The sequence below is a fragment of the Wyeomyia smithii genome, chromosome 1 (genome assembly GCF_029784165.1).
Source record: "Wyeomyia smithii strain HCP4-BCI-WySm-NY-G18 chromosome 1, ASM2978416v1, whole genome shotgun sequence".
Taxonomy (NCBI): Eukaryota; Metazoa; Arthropoda; class Insecta; order Diptera; family Culicidae; genus Wyeomyia; species Wyeomyia smithii.
This window is the reverse complement of record NC_073694.1, coordinates 3,436,747-3,454,734: the sequence shown is the minus strand read 5'-3', so window position 1 is coordinate 3,454,734 and position 17,988 is coordinate 3,436,747. Positions and strand designations below refer to the sequence as shown.

The following is a 17,988-nucleotide window of genomic DNA, read 5'->3' as shown; positions in this document are numbered from 1 at the left end:
TAACGTTAAAAATAACGGGAAGCTTTGTTTACTTGACATAGTCTCTGAACTGAACGTATGCAATTTCCACCAAGCGAAAAGTTCACGGATTCTAGCTGCAAAGCTCCAAACACGCAAAAAAAAAAACAAACTACTCAAAGGCCTGAAGTGCTGTGCGATACTATTTCATGGTTACGCTCGTGAAAATACGATTTCCATTAGCACGTGAAAGCTCGAAACCGGTTTTTTAATAAAAATAAATAACTCATTCGGGGCTCGCCTCTTCTCTCGCTTTGAGTTTCTAAAACTGTATCGAAAATGTTTGGCTGTAGAAGTTTTAATCGTCCACTGCAGCTAGTGTCGAAAATTTTGCAAAATGTTACAAATCGTTACACAATGACAAACATGTCAGAACCAACTTTTGTTCAACCGTGAGAAAAAATAATTCAAAGTAGTGTGTTCACGTTCAACACTTTTTTCCTATCCAGCTTCGACACAAAAAACTGCAATGAAAAGGACCTACCTTCAACCAGGGAAGTAAACTTAACGAGAGTGTTTTCTGCTCGGTTTACTCGCTGATATTACTGCATACAATGTTGCGCGAAAATTGGGTTGCATTCAGTTATCGTAGTAAGCCACGTTGCCGACGTTGTTACCATTGTTACGCACCAACACGTCGCATTCATTTCGATATTTAGCAAAGCGCGTCTTATTAAGCATTGTTTATTACCGCCTCTCTCCGTAATAGTTAAGTTACTATAATTAGCTTCGAATGCTACTAACCCTACACCAGTGCTTGTGTGTACTTTTCTCCCTATGTATCTACTGTTTCCGTTTTCTGATACGAGCCGGAAAAGAAGACACAAAGAAATCATTGTTTGTTTTTGTTGCTATAATGTTCGCTGATGCTTGCTTATACTGATACGGTAATACGAGCTCTTCGGGAGGTTTTACGCAAACTCGTCTGTCGTGTTGACAACACCCCTCTCCGATTCAAGTGGCGTGAAATCCCCCATTTATGTACGGCCAAGTCGTAACAGTTTCTGTACCTGTTAGCTACAATCCAACAAGAACAATCACCGTTTTCCAGGAATGAAAAATAAAACAAAGAAAAACAATGTGAATTTTGTTCCTTCTATGACAGCCCCGTCAGAGTCATGTCAGTGTCAGGACGGTTCACGATGCCGCCGCGTATGGTAATGGGAATATGATGCGCGATTCCAGCTGGACGCACTCTACGGTCTTTAGCCACTTTTACGACCGCTTAGATTGGGTTGGCTTGACGGCATGTCTCCTGTCCAACTTGATGTACCCTTATCGAAGCAGGCTACACCCGGGAAAAGCTGACACTTTAGCCCCCTACCCGCGAAATGAGAGAAAGAGTGAGGGAGAAAGTTGTACCACCTTTTTGTAAAAATAACTCGGCCTTGGGAATGCGCGTGACCACCAGCAACCACAACGAGGCTGATCGCAGCCGTGTGTAGGGTTTTCGTAGAGAGCGGGGTGGAGGTTATTTTTCGCATATTACTGTGAATATTTCACAGCAAATTTTTATACTTAATTTAATTCTATTATACACAAATAAAAGAATGTAATTTTAAATCAAATCTCCTCTTAGGTCCATAACATCTATGAAACTTTACAGATAACATTTATGGTCAGTCTATTTAAATCATATCTATTCTTGTTCTAGAATTATGCACCGAAATTCAGGTAGGTATTCGGTTTTTTTAAATTATTGCTTTAAATTGTAAGTGTTCTGATGAATTTGAAAAAATAAGTTAACAGGTCATTTTTCATTTATAAATGTCTCCTTATAAAACATTTCTGAGAAACACAGAAACAGAAAATCCAAAAAAACACAAAACATACCAGTTTTGAATAAGGTGTAATAGTAGTAAGGAAACATAATCATAAAGCAATAAAAAAGCATTTAAAACCTGTAACTAAAAGAAGACCAAGCCGACAGTAAGGGCACAACTAATGTCATTACTGAAACAGCGCCAGTTACTTTTCTTTGTCTTGAGCCTTTTGGCGGAACTCAGATTTTAAATTGAAGCAGTGATTTGAGAGGGTTTACTTCACAAAATATCGGATAAATTTTTGCACGTTTTCTTTATATTTGCTGCCTTTCAATAAGAATTGGTAAGCATTTTTCTGTGTATTTCTCCGATCATCGATCATGTGTATTTCACCGTAGAAATTCGGATTTCGATCCGTAAATTCGGCTTTGTTAGATAAAAATAGGAACTCCCGGAAAACATGCAGTTTAACTTCTGAAGAAATGGGACTACAATAATACGCAATGACCATGAAAAGTTGCATAACATTCCTTCAGACCGCAGAAGCGAAAATGGCAGTTTGGTAGCACACCTTAGGAGCTCAACTATTCTTAACCTTATGCTTTAGTTATTATCCTCTGTTGACAACACTCGAGAATCTAAAAGAGAAAGACTTCCAGGGTGACTTGACTGATTTGGCGTTCGTCGTAGGCTAGAAGAAGCAACAGTCTGAAACCAGTTCTGCCTAGACTCCTAATGCAGTCATCATCTCATGAAGGATGCCAATCATTTCTCATAAGCTGGTACAAGCTGGTACTATTCACTACTCGCGGTGGCCAGGACCGCGCGGAGTTTAAGAGGGGCGGTGAACTGTTCGGTGTGACGTAACTCCGTCGCAATATACTTACTGAATCTGGATATCGTTTCTTTTGGGCAAGTCAATATCAAGTTCTGCCACATGAAGTCCCTATTGAAGAATCCGATGATAAAGTGGTGGAGCTTCTGATTCTACAGATCCATCATCGAAAAAGCGTTTCATCCCTGGTTTCGATCCCAACCGCTCTAGCATTCCGATGAGAGGACTACTCATACACCAAATGGATGTGAAGATGTCCTTTCTGCATGGGGAACTTCAAGAGACAATTTTCATTGCTGTACCTGATGGTATCGAAGCGGATCCATTTACAGGAGTTACAGTTCTTGCATGGTCTTAAGGCTCCCATATATTGGAACGAGAAGCTGTACCAAGTACGATTGAAGCTTGGGTTCAAGTGATCGTAAAATAACTATTATTTATAATGTCTATCTAGTTATATACATCGATGACCTGTTGATTAGGAGTACAGCTCAAGAGGGTAGAAGACGTGTTCTTCAAGATAACAACTAGAAATTGTGGAAAAGAAACTTCTCGCAGGTAACAAGCATTAAGAAATTCCTGGAGAAGTTTCGTATAGATGAGTGTAACCCATCGAACACGCCCATGGAAAAAGGATTGCAGTTGATATGCATTAATACAGAGTCATATAGTGAAGTACTGAATATCTGGACCTTTATCAGCAACAGCCAGCGCAGCGATATTTGACAACCTTGAAACGAGTGATGCAAGCACAAATTGCGATTGGAGTTCGCCGTAACCGAGAGCCTTTAGTTGGATTTGCTGATGCTGATTGGGCGGCGGACAAAAGTGTACCTCAAATCAGCAAGTGGCAGTAAATGGTCAAACAAGTACGTGGTATTGAGCGCTAATGTAGCTGAAGCGATTTGGCTAGCCGGTCTTCTGCGTGATCTTTTGTGGAAAAGCCTGAGAATAATCCCATACTTAAAGTCCTTTCTCAAACGAATGGCTTGATTCTACTAAGATTCGAACCTATCCCCATTCGCTTGTCAAAGCGGACTCTGTAACCTCGCGGCTACTAAGCTCTACTCTACTCTACGTGATCTTAGTGTCGAGATTATTCAACCGGTGACGATCTATGAGGACAACCGTGATCGTACATCCGTATGGATGATTCGAAGATCTACGAGTTGAGCTCCATAATCAAAAGGGGGTGACGAAGTAGGCACTTCCTTGCAGGCCACGAGACGATGACAATAGTCAGCCTATACAACAGAGAGTCGCCAAGACACTCACGGTTAAAGCAACTGTCAACATCAAAACGAGTGATCTGTATAATGTTGCATTGCCGTTATCCGTTTTGATGTTGACAGTTGCCTTAACGGTGAGTGCTTTATCATTTCTCTTATATACAGGGTCACTAGTTGACAAGCACTCATGGAGAAGATGTTCAGTCATTCTCACTCAACACGTGCAATCATTACGATCGTTTTTCAAAGAACTATTTCTTGTTCGTTAACGTTTGTCTGAGTTCGTCTTTGTCCAACCAAGTCCAAGTCCGATGTTATCCTACAGTTTATAACTGACTTGACAGTTTTGTGAGATAGGTAGTTGTCTAAAAAAGGAGTAACTCAAACTGAAACTGCTGAACATTCAAACTATTGTGGTTCGACTTTTTTATTTTTTTCGCCCACTTTTTTGGTGCTCTTCGATGATTGACGGGAGGCGACCGCCTGCTTCGCCTTCACCTTAACTCGTCTCTGCCTGGTCGTGGCCTTTTTAACAGCGTTTTCAGAGATTCTGAGAATCATTTTTGTTTCCCGGCTGTTTTCAAATCTTGAGGAGTGATGTTTGCCATCAATTTTTCTTATTTGCTCTCAGGACTTATTCACTTATATTTGTTTCTGGCATTAAAATATTCCGAATTTTCATGAAAAATTGACGATTCTGGACTTAAGTGTGATAAGGAACTTCTCGTTATTTAGCTGCATCGATATTATTGCTATTTTTTGGCATTAACGATAATTATCGATATTATAAGGGTAAGCAAGAGCCAGTCAGTGCGGCTGGCAGAGACACCAAACGTGCAGAATTGTCTGCAAAACGATTTTTACAATCCGTGTGCAGATTTTTATTGATTTGCAAATATCTGCAGTTTTTTCACACTTTCTGCAGATTTTTGCGCAGATTTTCTCAAAGCGTGTGCTGATTTTTACAGACTTTTACCTTAGATTATTGAAACATAGATATCCAACTCAACCAACAATACGGGCAACAAAAATGTGGCGCCCCTCCGAGTAGGATGGCGGTTGGGTGAACTACATTTAATGCGCACACACAGACAAAAATATTAAGGTAATTGCTATCTTTTTAGGCTTGGTCAGATTTGTGCGGTGTTTTAACAGACTAATCTATATGGTCTAGATAATAATAATAATTTATTACAACAGGACTATAATAAATGTCAATGTATGAGATGGCCATGATATGAATTATTTATTTTGAAGATAGTATGACTAATCGTTCATAGTCGTTTCATCAATATGTTTTTAAGCATAACCAAAGATGACTAGTACACAATACGTTACTCTTCAAGAGTAACGTATTGTGTACTAGTCATCTTTGGTTATGCAAGAGTAACTCTTGCAGTATGCAGCGGACACGACTTTCGCTGCGCGTGAACGAAAATTGAACTAATTTGTATACCGTTAATGACGACAAGGTGATAAAAGGTGAAGCATGTTTTTCAATATCATTGTATGGCCCTGTCATTTAATTTTCAATAACCTTATACGGTATTGCCATCTTGTTTTCGTTTTCATCTAGCGGATTGAGCATGATAAATCGATTTTGCTAATAATCACACACACTTAAAAAATTTCGCCGAATCTCGTTATTGTTTGTGCCGAGATTTGAACTGCCGAGTACTCGGTAACCATCTCGGCTTAATCTCTTTTGCCGAGAATCTCGGAAAATCAATATTTGACATATGTCATTTTATGCCGAGAAGCGGCAAACCAGTTTAACGACCATTCGGTTATATAAGCTGAATGTTCGGCACAGTAAAGAGCCGTTTTTTAGTGGAATCCAATCGCAAAGAATAGATTCACTGTGCATTTGGTAGTTTTCTTTCAAAAGATAAATTATAAGCTCGAATACTTTTTTTTATCTTGCTCACCAGTGGGGCATTGAGCTAAACATATAGTCTAAAACTACGTCTAATGCCTATCCTTAAAACAAATACAATATTGTATTCACACGATTTGGAACTACACTTTTTGAGTTCAAGCCACTTCCCACCAATCTGTTCTACATTTTTTTCGGCTACCGGATTCTAAACACTTGTAATTTGCACAAATTTCAGCTAAACTTGTATTTGCTTCCTGTTTGCTCACCCGTAACACGCATAAATTTGCACTAAGAAAAATGGCGGCAACTCGTTCATGAGAATGACAGCTGTATTGCCGAAACACGGCAACGAGTAAAATTTGTGCCGAGATACCAGTAATGTTTTTGCTGACCTCGGCATCAACAGTGTTTAACGACAAATTCGGCAAAAAATAGAGACGAGATTCGTCAAGCTTAGTTTTTTGGACGAAGTCCCGGCAAAATGATCTGACGACTGTCGCAACCGGCATTTTTTTGCTGAAATATCGGTTGAATCCAAAGTTGCCGAGTGAGCTCGGATGTTTTTTTGCTCGAGATCCAGTTTTAAGTGTGCAGTTTGAGATCATCAGATGGCACCGTTATAAAGGTGTTGCGAGCAAAATGTATGATGTCAGGTATCTTGCTCTAGTCATCATTAGCATAACTGATTTGTTGTTTGTACCAATTTTAATAGTCGATTGAAAACCACTATACAGCTTTAATCCCTTTGCGAAACTGATTGGGTTAATAATTCTGCCTCAGCCGTCAAATGTTGCTGAAGGATATTCTCCCTTTCGGTTTGTAGCTTCCGTTGCAGATTATTGTTTGTGATCTCATTCATTATCAATTTCACTATTCCTTGCTTGAATGTTTAAATCGATTTATTAATATTTGCAAAGAACTGAGAAAATCAAATTTGGAAATTTTCGCTCATCCTTTTAGGTTCTATTTAAAAATGATACAATATTTATTTTGGTGAATACTGCTAAACGCTATTTTTAACTAAGGTTTTACATTACTGCGTTGAAAATCGTTGTTATATACGTCTCCTAATATCCTCAAAATTCACTTACAACGAGTAGCAAAGCATAGCATAACTTATTTCGTCAAAATTCACGAACGTCAAGTACAACATAAAAAACAATGTTAAAATAATTTAAGTGAATGTGAAGCTTTTTTTTCTTTTTGTCACCTTCGACAATTCGATGAGAGTATCTATGAGATTTTTACATTTTGTGACTCATGCCAATTTGTAAAATTACGCGAGCTTTCTTTGCATTGTTGTTGTGATAAATTGAAATGGCAAATCATCTAGATTATATTGTAAAGTCGATTGAAAACCGCCGTACAAATCAGATTGAAAGTAACATGATATTTTCTGGGTGTGAGAGTCTGGTCAAGCTCACCACTGAAATGATAATGAGTACCATGATATTTTTCAGAGTGGATATGCTTTAGTTCACCCAACGGCCTACAGATGGCAAGTTCATAGTGTTGCCTTGAGATTATATGCAGCGAAGCCCAACTTGGATATCTATGTCTCTTTAGTCTATGCTTTTACCCACGCGAGCGAAATTTTTTCGAATCACGGATAGATTTTATTCAGATGGCTAGCACATTTTTCCGGTTTTTCGAGCAGTTGCCGACATTTTTAAATAACACCTGGCATCTGTGGCGGCTGGTTTCTTATCTCATATATTTGTTTCGTATCCAACATCTTATTGGTCCGCAGTTCCCCTAGCAAATGTTAAAAAAGTCCAGCAAAAATTTCATTTACATTTGAAATGGATGCAGGAATAACTCTTCACTCTGCCTTAGAAGGAGATAGCATTATGTCATTTCCTTGGTCCCTGGAGGAGACCCAAGAGAAGAAGACCTCACCTACCCTACCCCAGAAGTTGCTTTTGCTGTTAGATGTTGGGTGGTGTGCGACAGGATTTAACATTGCTGGGAGAGGTGTAAAGGCTCGCACCGGGTGTTTTTTATCCGAAACTTTCTACCTTTTTTGTTCGAAACATTTTTTTCATTCATTTTTCAATAGTTTCTCAAAAAGGAGTCGTGTTTCAAAGAATCAAACCAATTGCACAAAATAGCATCTTTTGCCCATAGAACCGTCCATGCAAAGTTTCGGCTAATTCAAAAATGACAATAAAAAAATAATAAAACTGGGACATTTTTTATGGAACAGCTCCTAGTTGTAGACACCACCCGATAACTTGGAACTAAAGTATTAACTACCTAACGAACAATTTTAAGTCTAGATTAAATCCAATAATTTGTAGCTCCAAAACTGCGAATCAACAAAATTGTTTAATGTTGGTTAATGCATGATAGGTCAAAATTGTTGAATGAAATTCGTCAAAGGAATACGTTAAATAAACGATTGAATATTCTGGTGCAGCGGTTCTCAACCTTTTTTGTCCGCATACCCCTTGACGATATTTTTCATATCGATTGTACCCCCTGGCTTGGAATGCTCTCGCATAGTGGAGAGAGTAGTGGTAACGGGTGACAACTAAAAATCTGGAATTTTTCTGGGGACTCTTTTACTCCACAACAACACTTAGAGAGAAATGAAAATATGTATATGAAAGCTATATTTTTCTCCTCTTTATGTCAGTATTTTGTGTTCTGTTTATACATGCTCAATTCGGTTCAAAATGGCGTCCAAACAAGGAGCATTTCGCAAGTGCATTGTACGGTTCGGTATGAACTGCAAAACAATTTCGACAAGAGGTGAGTAAACCATTTTGAAAGCGAAAATCTTCCGGTTTCTATTGTTTATGGTTTCCTGCAAACCTCAACTATAATCCGCCAGGGAGAAAGCTGAAGACCAGCCTGCGTAGTGAACAGAAAAGGACTTTTCCTTTTTTGTCAAATCATGGTTCAAGCCTAGGGGTTTGCCAAATTTTTCCAAATTTTTAGTTGTCACCCGTTAGTTTAGTTCAGGGGTGACATTGCGCATTTCGTTTCGAGCAACTCGAACAAAACTAAATAATCGCTGGGAGGCGTTATGCTTCGCTTTTCGTGTTTTTTCCGACTTTGCGGGCTAGATGAGCCGCAGGACAAATGACAATGGCAGCTCCTTCTAAGCTTAAAGCATAACTGACAGTATGTGACCTACTCGAAAATAGCGAAAATCTGTTGAATCGAGCTGGGCAATGCCATCCCAGGTTTCAAAATGAACTATGGTTTGTTTGATTACTACAGTCATGTTTCAGGAGCAAAATTAAACAACAAATGAAGTATTATAAAAATAAATTGCTTTGTCCGCCGTTACTGGTTTCTGAAAGCTTTCGAGTACCCCCAGGGGTACGAGTACCCATACTAGAGCAACGCTTACGAGTCTCGTGATCTGGTTAGTCGCACATAACCTGGGAAATAAATGTCCAGAAAGGTTGGTCTTCCCTCCTAGGATATCAGCCATGTTTATGCATTTGGAAATTTCCACTGTGTCTTCCAACATTTTTGAGTTTCAAAATTCTAAACAACAGAAGTAGAAATGGTAGAAGACGACTTGTTAGCTCAACTATTCTTAACCTTACGCGAAAGCTTTGATCCCCTGGTGAAGGTAATTGAGAATCTAGAGAAGAAAAATGATCATGCCGCGGAGAGAAAAGGAATAGACCGCCAGGATGACTTGAGTGGTGCGGAGTTCGTAATCCTATACATTTTTTTTACTTGATAATTTTGAGAAATAGCAGTCTAAAAAAAGTTAGGCGACCTGCTCAGCCGTCGCATTATTTAGCCCCTGTAAGTATTCCTCAATTCTTAGATTGAAAAGGCTAAAAATCAATCGAAGTTAGAAACAAAGTGTAGGTATTCCATCAGCTTGTTAGCAGTAGTTTTCTAGACTTGACCGACATTTACATTACAAAATTTTGTTCGAGTTTTGCAGGGACAAAAATCTATTTTTAAGCATTATTTTTTATTTCTATGTGATTCTGATTTTAACTGTTTTTATCAGTACACTGAAAATATTGATAAATAAATTTAAAAAAATAAACCAAATTTCTGTCAGAAGTAATCACCTGCAAGGGCTGTAATAAATTTTACAATGTTGTGCCAGTCTTTCACTCCCCCTTCGTACACGGCTATGTACCCGATTGGTTTTTGATGGATTGTCATCCAGCGGACAGTCCTCGAAGGGGTGATGCAAAACAAGCCCCTATCTTTAACGGATTTTAAATTGGCTTCGATAAAAAAGAGGAAAAGCACAGCACACAAAGTAAACCCTCTACTTTGATTGGCTTCCAACTGTCGCGCTCGAAAAGCGCGACGATGCAAAAGGAAATTGATGCAATCCTCATTTACCTGTCCTTCTGCCGAGGTCCTCTAAAAAGGCTTCCGATACTCGCGAGGACCCAACCAGTTACCGCGAGTTGAATAGACTAACTTTCACGGTAGTTTTTCGTTCTTTTGCTTTCGTCTTTCGCTGCTCGCTCCATGGCTGTGATCATCCTATTCATCATAATTGTATAGCCCGGGAGCACATTTTTGCCCTCTCCCCGAAGACGAAGCCCCAGCATAATTGATGGTTGTGGTGGAGTGTGTACTCGAAAAGTTTACTTAAACAAAACCGGGCCCCCGAAATCGATCACAAAGAAATGCCTAGATAATAGAATAAGCCTTACCATCCCGCTAATCGTAGTGATTTCACCAAGAGGCATATCAAAATGCTCATTTTATATACAGCACACCCGAGCATCTCTTCGCCAATGGACAAAAGTATTCAAACAAACTAATTATCCTAATGAGACTCTCCGTTCCCCTATCTAGCACTCAACAAAGATTTTGTTTGATCCGCTTTGCACCAGCACAGCAGCACCCATCAGGCCTCAGATTCTACTTTAACGAGGCTCTGCATCGATCTCCCATTACTGTGACCAATTAATTTCCCCCTAATCCTAGCACCTTAGCTGATAGCATGCAGCGGCAAAACAAGCCTAAAAGCTGCAACATAGTACACCAATTTGCATACATTTAGGTCCTGTGCCAGGTAGCGCATCCAAGATGATTACGACGATGATGATGGTGATGACAGGGAGAGGGAGCCACCCGTCCGCATAGTAAAATATGATTTCACTTTCCGTTTCTGCACTTACACACACTGCTGCCTATCCCCTGCTGTGTGTCCTGCTGCGTTCGTTACACTCGAGCACGGGCCGGTCCCGGGTTTTTTTCGCCACACCACCAAACCGAACCGCGGTGGGGCCGTTTGAACCTGTTGCTTCACTCGCTCGCACGCAAACAGACACAAACCCCCGACAACCCAAACCCCTTACTGAGCAGCACGTGGTTTTCCCTTGCGGAAAGGCTAAACGGCCTTCACCACGAAGCAGCAACAAGTTCTCTGTCCGGCACCGGGCAGTCTGCTGAACCTAGGTTGCCCGTGAACCACACGCTTTCTGACCGGAAGCTGGAGAAAGAAAATTTTCCTCAACCGTACCGACTGGCAGCTCGATAGCTACTGACTGATAAGCGGCCGTGATTGTCTCTTTTAGTAGTAGCACGAACAAAAAAAACACTGCTGTTAACGACCAGCTGGAAGCGTGTCAGTCGGAAACCCGCCGGTAGCCTTCCGAAACTTGCTTTGGAAGCGTTTAGCGGAGCTTTGTTCGCCGAGATATGGAAGCTTGAAAGAAGCTTTTTATGGTACAACAAACACAAGTTTTCATACTTTTCATGTAAATATACCAAATATATTTATTTGAATTACAAAATATCTCCAAAAAGATTAGTTTATTCAACTCAGCTTCAAATAGGAAACTTTGAGTTGGGTTGTTTAGCTATTCACGGATTTCCGATATTTATTGAGCAAAACGTGATTTTTTAAAACTTCATATCATTATCCTTCGATTTTTAAATGAAGAATAAAAATTCACACTAAATCGCTACAATGACAGTTTGTATATGGGCGAACCACATACATAAGACATACGTAACACTCAGGAAGAAATCTTCCAAAAAAGTTGGTACAAAATGAACTACTCGAATGGTACCACACACTGAATAAAATCACTGTTTGAGTAGTTTTTGAAGGCAGTGTACCTGCGCAGCCCTGCATTTGTCTTGTTCCTACTCGAAAAATGCTGCATTGATTTTGTAAATAACTTTTTGACAGTTCCTCATGGAATTTTCTTGGGGACTCGATGAAGCCAAGAAAAAGAAAATTCATTTTGTTTAATATTTGTCGAGCAGTTGAACAGGACGAGGTACGGAGTACTATGGGGCAACGTGTAGCAGAAAAAAAACGCCAGTGTTACGTATGTCTTATGTATGTGGGCGAACTGTCATTGTAGCGATTTCGAGCAGTTTTAAATCGTGCTTTAAAAAGCAAAGGACAACGATAGAATTTTTTTAAATCAAGTTTCACTTAGAAAATGCAGATCTTTCAGATGATATAAAAAACTGATATCCAGCTTTTTACGCGCCAAAATGGCGGACGCTATAATGAAAAATTTGTAATATGTTGCCTATCCTTTTGACCAGAATCTATGTGTATATAGAATCGCGCGAAGAGAAAATCTATCGTTTCGGCAACACAGTTTTTGTGCCGTTTGTTGCCAAGAACTATACAGTTTTGTTTTTCACCATGCATAAGCGAATATCATTTTTTGAAATTCTTCACAAGGTACACAGTTTTGAAAGATTACACCGGTGATGTTTTGTTAAATTTGAGTGATCCAGTGTACAGGTTTAATGTTGGATTAAAATGTGTAAGTAAAACTTCGGAAAACACATATTCTTTATTACGCTCAATTACAACACTTTTCATCCACTCCTAACATTATCACTTTGTTTATTTACATTGCTCGATTGATACCCTCGTTTGACACTGATTTGGTTCCTTTGGTTTCATCTTTGCGGGACTCTCATTATAAACATAGACTGCTTATGACAACTCTGCTTACGTCAGTTTAACTTTTCATTTATTTCGCAAGAAAAACAATAAATCTGGCAACATTTATGTTGCTAAAACTGCAGAAATCATGAATCTAAAGTAAGCAGAGAGGTTCACAAATTACGAACACGCATTATGGCACCTGCCATTATGGTGCATAAAAAGCTGGATAGCTAAAGAACCCAATTCCAAAAATAATATTGTTCCTTATGAAACTTACGCTTTTAAAGATTTGTGAAGGAAAATGATCCCAATTTTAAGTAAGAAACTCTTCCAACAACACTAAAGATTTAGAATCCTCTGAAAAGCACTTCGAACAGCTCAACAATTTCCAAATTGGGTTGTTTAGTTATTCACGGATTTCTGATTTTTGTATATCAGCTAAAAGAGTGTAATTTTCTGAGCAAAGCGTGATTTTTTTATAATTTTTATCATTGTCGTTTGATTTTTAACCTATTCAGTTTTTTACGCTCGATTATGGCGGGTGCTATAATGTGTGATCGTAATTTACGTACTTCTCTGCTTACGTCAGTTACGTGATTTCTGGGGTATTGGCAACACTAATGTTGCCAAATTTATTGTTTCCTTTCGAAATACATGAAGAACTGACGTAAGCAGAGTCAAAAGGGTACACGCTCACTCTGGATAACCCAAAACTGGGTCAAAACGTAATCAGTTTCGCTAAAACCGTATGTAGGGGAAAGTAGGTAAAGACGGACACTGCGGGTATGATGGACACTTTCAATATTTCACAAACTAGAATGAATTATGATAGTTGAGTGATGCGAATACCTTCTTTAAAGTGTGTTAATGCTTTTGAGTTGCATTATCGGTTTTCAGCAAGCAAACTGTCAAATTTGTGAGTAAAACAAAGAATATTTTCTTGAACGCGCATTTTGATGTAATTTTAATTCCATGGAAAATAGTGAAAAACTCGTGAAACTTACGTGCTTTCATTTGTTCACAATAGTAAAGTGATTAATAAGTCTTTCCTCGGTTTTCTAGTGAAAATCCAGCAGATTTTCGATGTTCCGATGAAGAGCTACGATGGTTTGAAAAATTTACAACCAGGTCGGGCAAGACGGACACACTAAGGTAGGGAAAAATGGACACACGGATGTTCCAAGAATTTTCACATGTAGCATCTGTTGTGTACTACAGATATTCACAAAGTACACCCGCGAGAGAAACCAGCAGATATTAATCACTTATCAGTTAAAACAGGCCATATAGGCGGAGAATTTTCGCCTTCATCGAAACCCATCCTCTCAAACTGTTCACGTGATGTATAGATAGACTCTAATAACGTAGAGTAATGTATGGCCATCCCTTAACACATAAATCAAAAGAATACTTAACGTACTACATCTTTTTTGTGAGTGTCCACCTTTACCTTCGTAGTGTCCATCTTACCCACCCCAAGTGTCCGTCTTTCCCAACCATGTCAAAAAACAGCAATTTGTAGTCTTATTTTTGAAGACCAAAAACACATAAAACTTGGAGGAAGTTCACTTATACCAAAAATGATTAAGAAAACAAATGACCTTAAGTTTCAATTTGTATGACTACTGCGATCTAAATAGCAATACCTAAGTAATTATTTAGGTTAAACCTTAGGGTGTCCGTCTTTACCTACTATCCCCTACTCAAAATTGGGTAGACGTTGTTTTACTCATTTTTCAGTACCAACGAAAGTTATAAAAATTGAGTAGATATTACCCATATTATACCTGATGCGCAATGCGTAAAAGTTACTCATTTTCGACTCAAAAATGAGTACTTTCAGCTTCAATGAGGAAATTTCGGAACAATTATTATTATAGACTTTTTAATGAATTTTATTTTGAAAAAGGCTTATTTCAAGAAATTTACCTTTGTTCGCCGGGACACGGGAGATCTTTGAATTTATTCGCCGTCCTGGTGAAAAAGAAAAATTGGTATTAGTTGCAGTCAATTATTTTAAATTATGAATTACCTACACACTTAAAATAAAACACCGAATTCGGTAAAATTTTACCGGAATCTCAACAGCTGAACGTTCGGTGAAATCTTCGGTGTTTCCGAAAATTACCGAACAGTTTGTGAAACCACCAACCGAGTGGTCGGTAATTTCCGCAGCTTTTTGGTAATGTTCCAAACCGAGCAGCCAGTAAAGTTTACCGAAAGAAACTTTAAAAATGAACAAAAATACCGAACGCACCTGTAAAAAATACCGGTGGCAGAAAAAGTCGGTTATAAATGAGCCTGCCGGTACCGTCTAAAATCAAACTAAATTAACCAGATTACTTACGAAAAATGTTAGCGACTCGTACATCCATTAACACTTTCCAAATAATAAATATCCTATGTTTACACACAACAACAATTAAAACAAATCAGCAGCACCAGTAGAAAATATTCGCGTCTTGCACGGTTGCACGTATGAGAAAAATGGCCACCACATTCACAATTTGGCATTTTTACAGGTTGTTCGGTGAAAAGTTACACAAATTTCGGTGAATGTAAAATTAAGCAAATATTCCGGTAACAGTTAACAGATCTTTGGTAAAACATACAGATCTTACAGAATAGTCGTTAATTTGATGCTTTTTTTGCAGGAATACCGGTATTATTACACTTTACAGATGGATTATTGTAAAAAAAATTACCGAACGACTTTTTTTGGATTAAGTGTGTACCGATTACAACTAATTTCCAACATTTCTATTTCTTCCTTTTTTCAGACGGTTTGCTTCGTTTGCTGTATGCTTTTAATTGCAAAAAAAAATAACAAAAACAACACGCAAGCACCAGTTACCCAATTTTGAGGAAATTTGCCGCCATGATCAATTTTATTCTACTCATGTTTTGACGCAGCGTTGCTAAGCGAGCGAGAAGCATAACATATCCACTCCTTTCTGCTTGAGAATTAGATGTGTGCTACGCTTCTCCAGTCGTTCGCACACACACCTTCGAGACACTTTATTATTCACGCACTTGCCAGAGCAGCAGCCAGCATACAACCGCTCGCAAATTCTCTTCTATCTTTTTACTCACGCTGAGTACGCGAGTACTCGAATAAGAGTACTTGACTAGGAGTGCTTGAAAAAATGTGCCCGAAAACGAAAATGCTTCGTTCACCGACTCACGCATGCGGTTTGTCAATCGCTGAACTGATGCCAAGCAGTTTTGCATCGTGCACCGACAGCCGAAAGTGGGGTGATAAATCTATATAGAATCGCATGCTTGAACGTGTAGGGTATCGGAATACCTACTCGCAGTGATGCCACATTTTTATCTGTATTTCGAATCTCAGGAAATCTCCTTGGTGATATTTCAATCTGTATAAAATTCTGCATATTTACTCAACATATCCCTTGGAAGAAAAAAACGCAACATAGTTTGTTCATTGACTCATTTATGCACACGTTTACGCGTAACATATAAATATAATGAAAACTCTAACACGCTCAATAGCATTTGAGTTCATTTTCGATTTTCAACTATATCGAAACGTTCATTTCGCGACCTCATGAAAATCAAAAAAAAAACTGTATAGTTCTGTACTATTTCTAGAAAATCTGTAACTTGTATATACAGATATCTGTATGAAAAATACACAAAAAATCTGTATAAGAACTGATAAATCTGTATATGTGGCATCCCTGCCTACTCGTCGAAATATTCTTTTTGCCACTCCGCTTCGTCGTGCCTTGTCACTCCGTATCGTCATAATGCGTTTTGACGGTCTTAATAATCGACTCCGCTGGTTGTGCTCGCGAGAAAGGGAGGTACTCGCGAGTGGGAAAGTACACGAGCGAGAGTGTGTGTGAGAAAACTCGCAAGCATCAACGCTCGGTAGTGTGAAATAAAAAAAGTAAAAGAGAACGAGAAACAGTACGACAGGAGTATCTCTAGTGTGAGATTTTGGTAGCGGCGAGAACGCCACTTGGAGTATCGCATGCTTTTTGCGAGCGAGTTTAACAACGCTGTTTTGACGTCTTCGAACAACTGAAAAAAAAATGATTAAAACTCAACTCAGCCGCTGAGTAGCCCAGAGTGAGCGAATTTCTTTAGTTCACCAGCTCACCTCGTTTTAGCCTGGAAGTGCACTAACTGCTGTTAAAACCCTTCTTTATTCGCTCGATTTTGACCCAGTTTTGATCTGCCGTGCTGCCCGAAGCGCACTGTAAAATTTGTCAGCTTCAACCCACCACCGCACGTGCTAAGTTCGTGAACAAATTTCTGGTATCTCTTTCTCACTTGCGTCTTAAATGGCGCTGACGTTTCATTATTACTCGGCAGTTTTGCCCGCACACAGTGGAAAAAGGAAATTCGCTATAAGTTGCGCCCATGGTTATGATATATATACAAATTCATCTCTGATCTCATCAATCAACCAATATAGGTTAATGCATAAATATTCTTTTCTATTATCAAATTGTTAAGCATATTGTTATACATATTATCAACATTACAAAAAAAGTGAATATAACTCAAAGAATAGCAGTGTGTTTAATTTTTGAGTAAATATTTGTTTACTAGTTGGCCCGTAGTGGCTAGCCACTTTCAAATGCATTTTGGACTATTAAAAGTTGGTATTTAATCTAACATGATGATTTTTTTTTTGAAAAATCGAGTTGAAGTTCAAGATGTACCTATGATACTATCGACAATTCGATGCAGATGGCCAGCGCTGATTTGAAACTTAATTAATCATCTAAATTGCGATAAATCTTTCGTTCAGTAGATTATGAAAACGAATCTGCACAGCTGTTTTCTCCAATATCTAAAGACTTTTTCTCCATTCTTTGATTATTTTCAAAAATCTGTTTTCTAACGATTTTTTTTTTTTCAATTTCATAACTTGAATAATAGTTGATTTTCTCAATTGTTTGATGTTACATATGTTATATTCAAACTTAACTTACAAAATAACTAAAAATGAATGTGGTTGAAAAAAAACAATTTACAAAAACCATTGCTTATGAAAAAATATTGGATTACTCAAAAAATTATTCACACATGCAAAAGTTTGTCTCTGCAATTTGTTACTAACAATAGCAAAGCTTGGAATAACGAAGTACTGTCATTGATGGGTAGTTCAAATCCCTCTCTAATACCCCGATATAACTTTACACATGATAAATGACGCGCATGAAACATCTGTCATCTGCGTTCCATCACAGAAACCTTTTCTAGTGTTGCGTAACAACATAACAATCCTCATCCCATTACTACCACCTTTGTCTACTTCTTTGTTTTCGTCATCTTCTACATAAACAAACAAATATTATTTGATAAAAAGTAAAAAAGTTGGCTTACTGTAGCGCATTTGCAGGATAGTAGATATGTTAAATTTT

General features: G+C 38.4%; 1 protein-coding gene across 2 annotated transcripts in view; it reads right to left on the bottom strand.

The window, feature by feature from the left end:
* LOC129733982 (ras-related protein Rab-27A) overlaps positions 1–11,202 on the bottom strand; it is a 55,491-nt gene extending 44,289 nt beyond the window's left edge. The window contains exon 1 of one of the 2 annotated variants that reach the window (XM_055695638.1): positions 10,848–11,202. The gene's annotated coding sequence lies outside the window, so the exon portion shown is untranslated. Of the gene's footprint in view, positions 1–502; positions 522–10,847 lie in introns of those variants that run through there. The other variant, XM_055695639.1, reaches the window with a different exon arrangement.
* Positions 11,203–17,988: the final 6,786 nt, after the last annotated feature.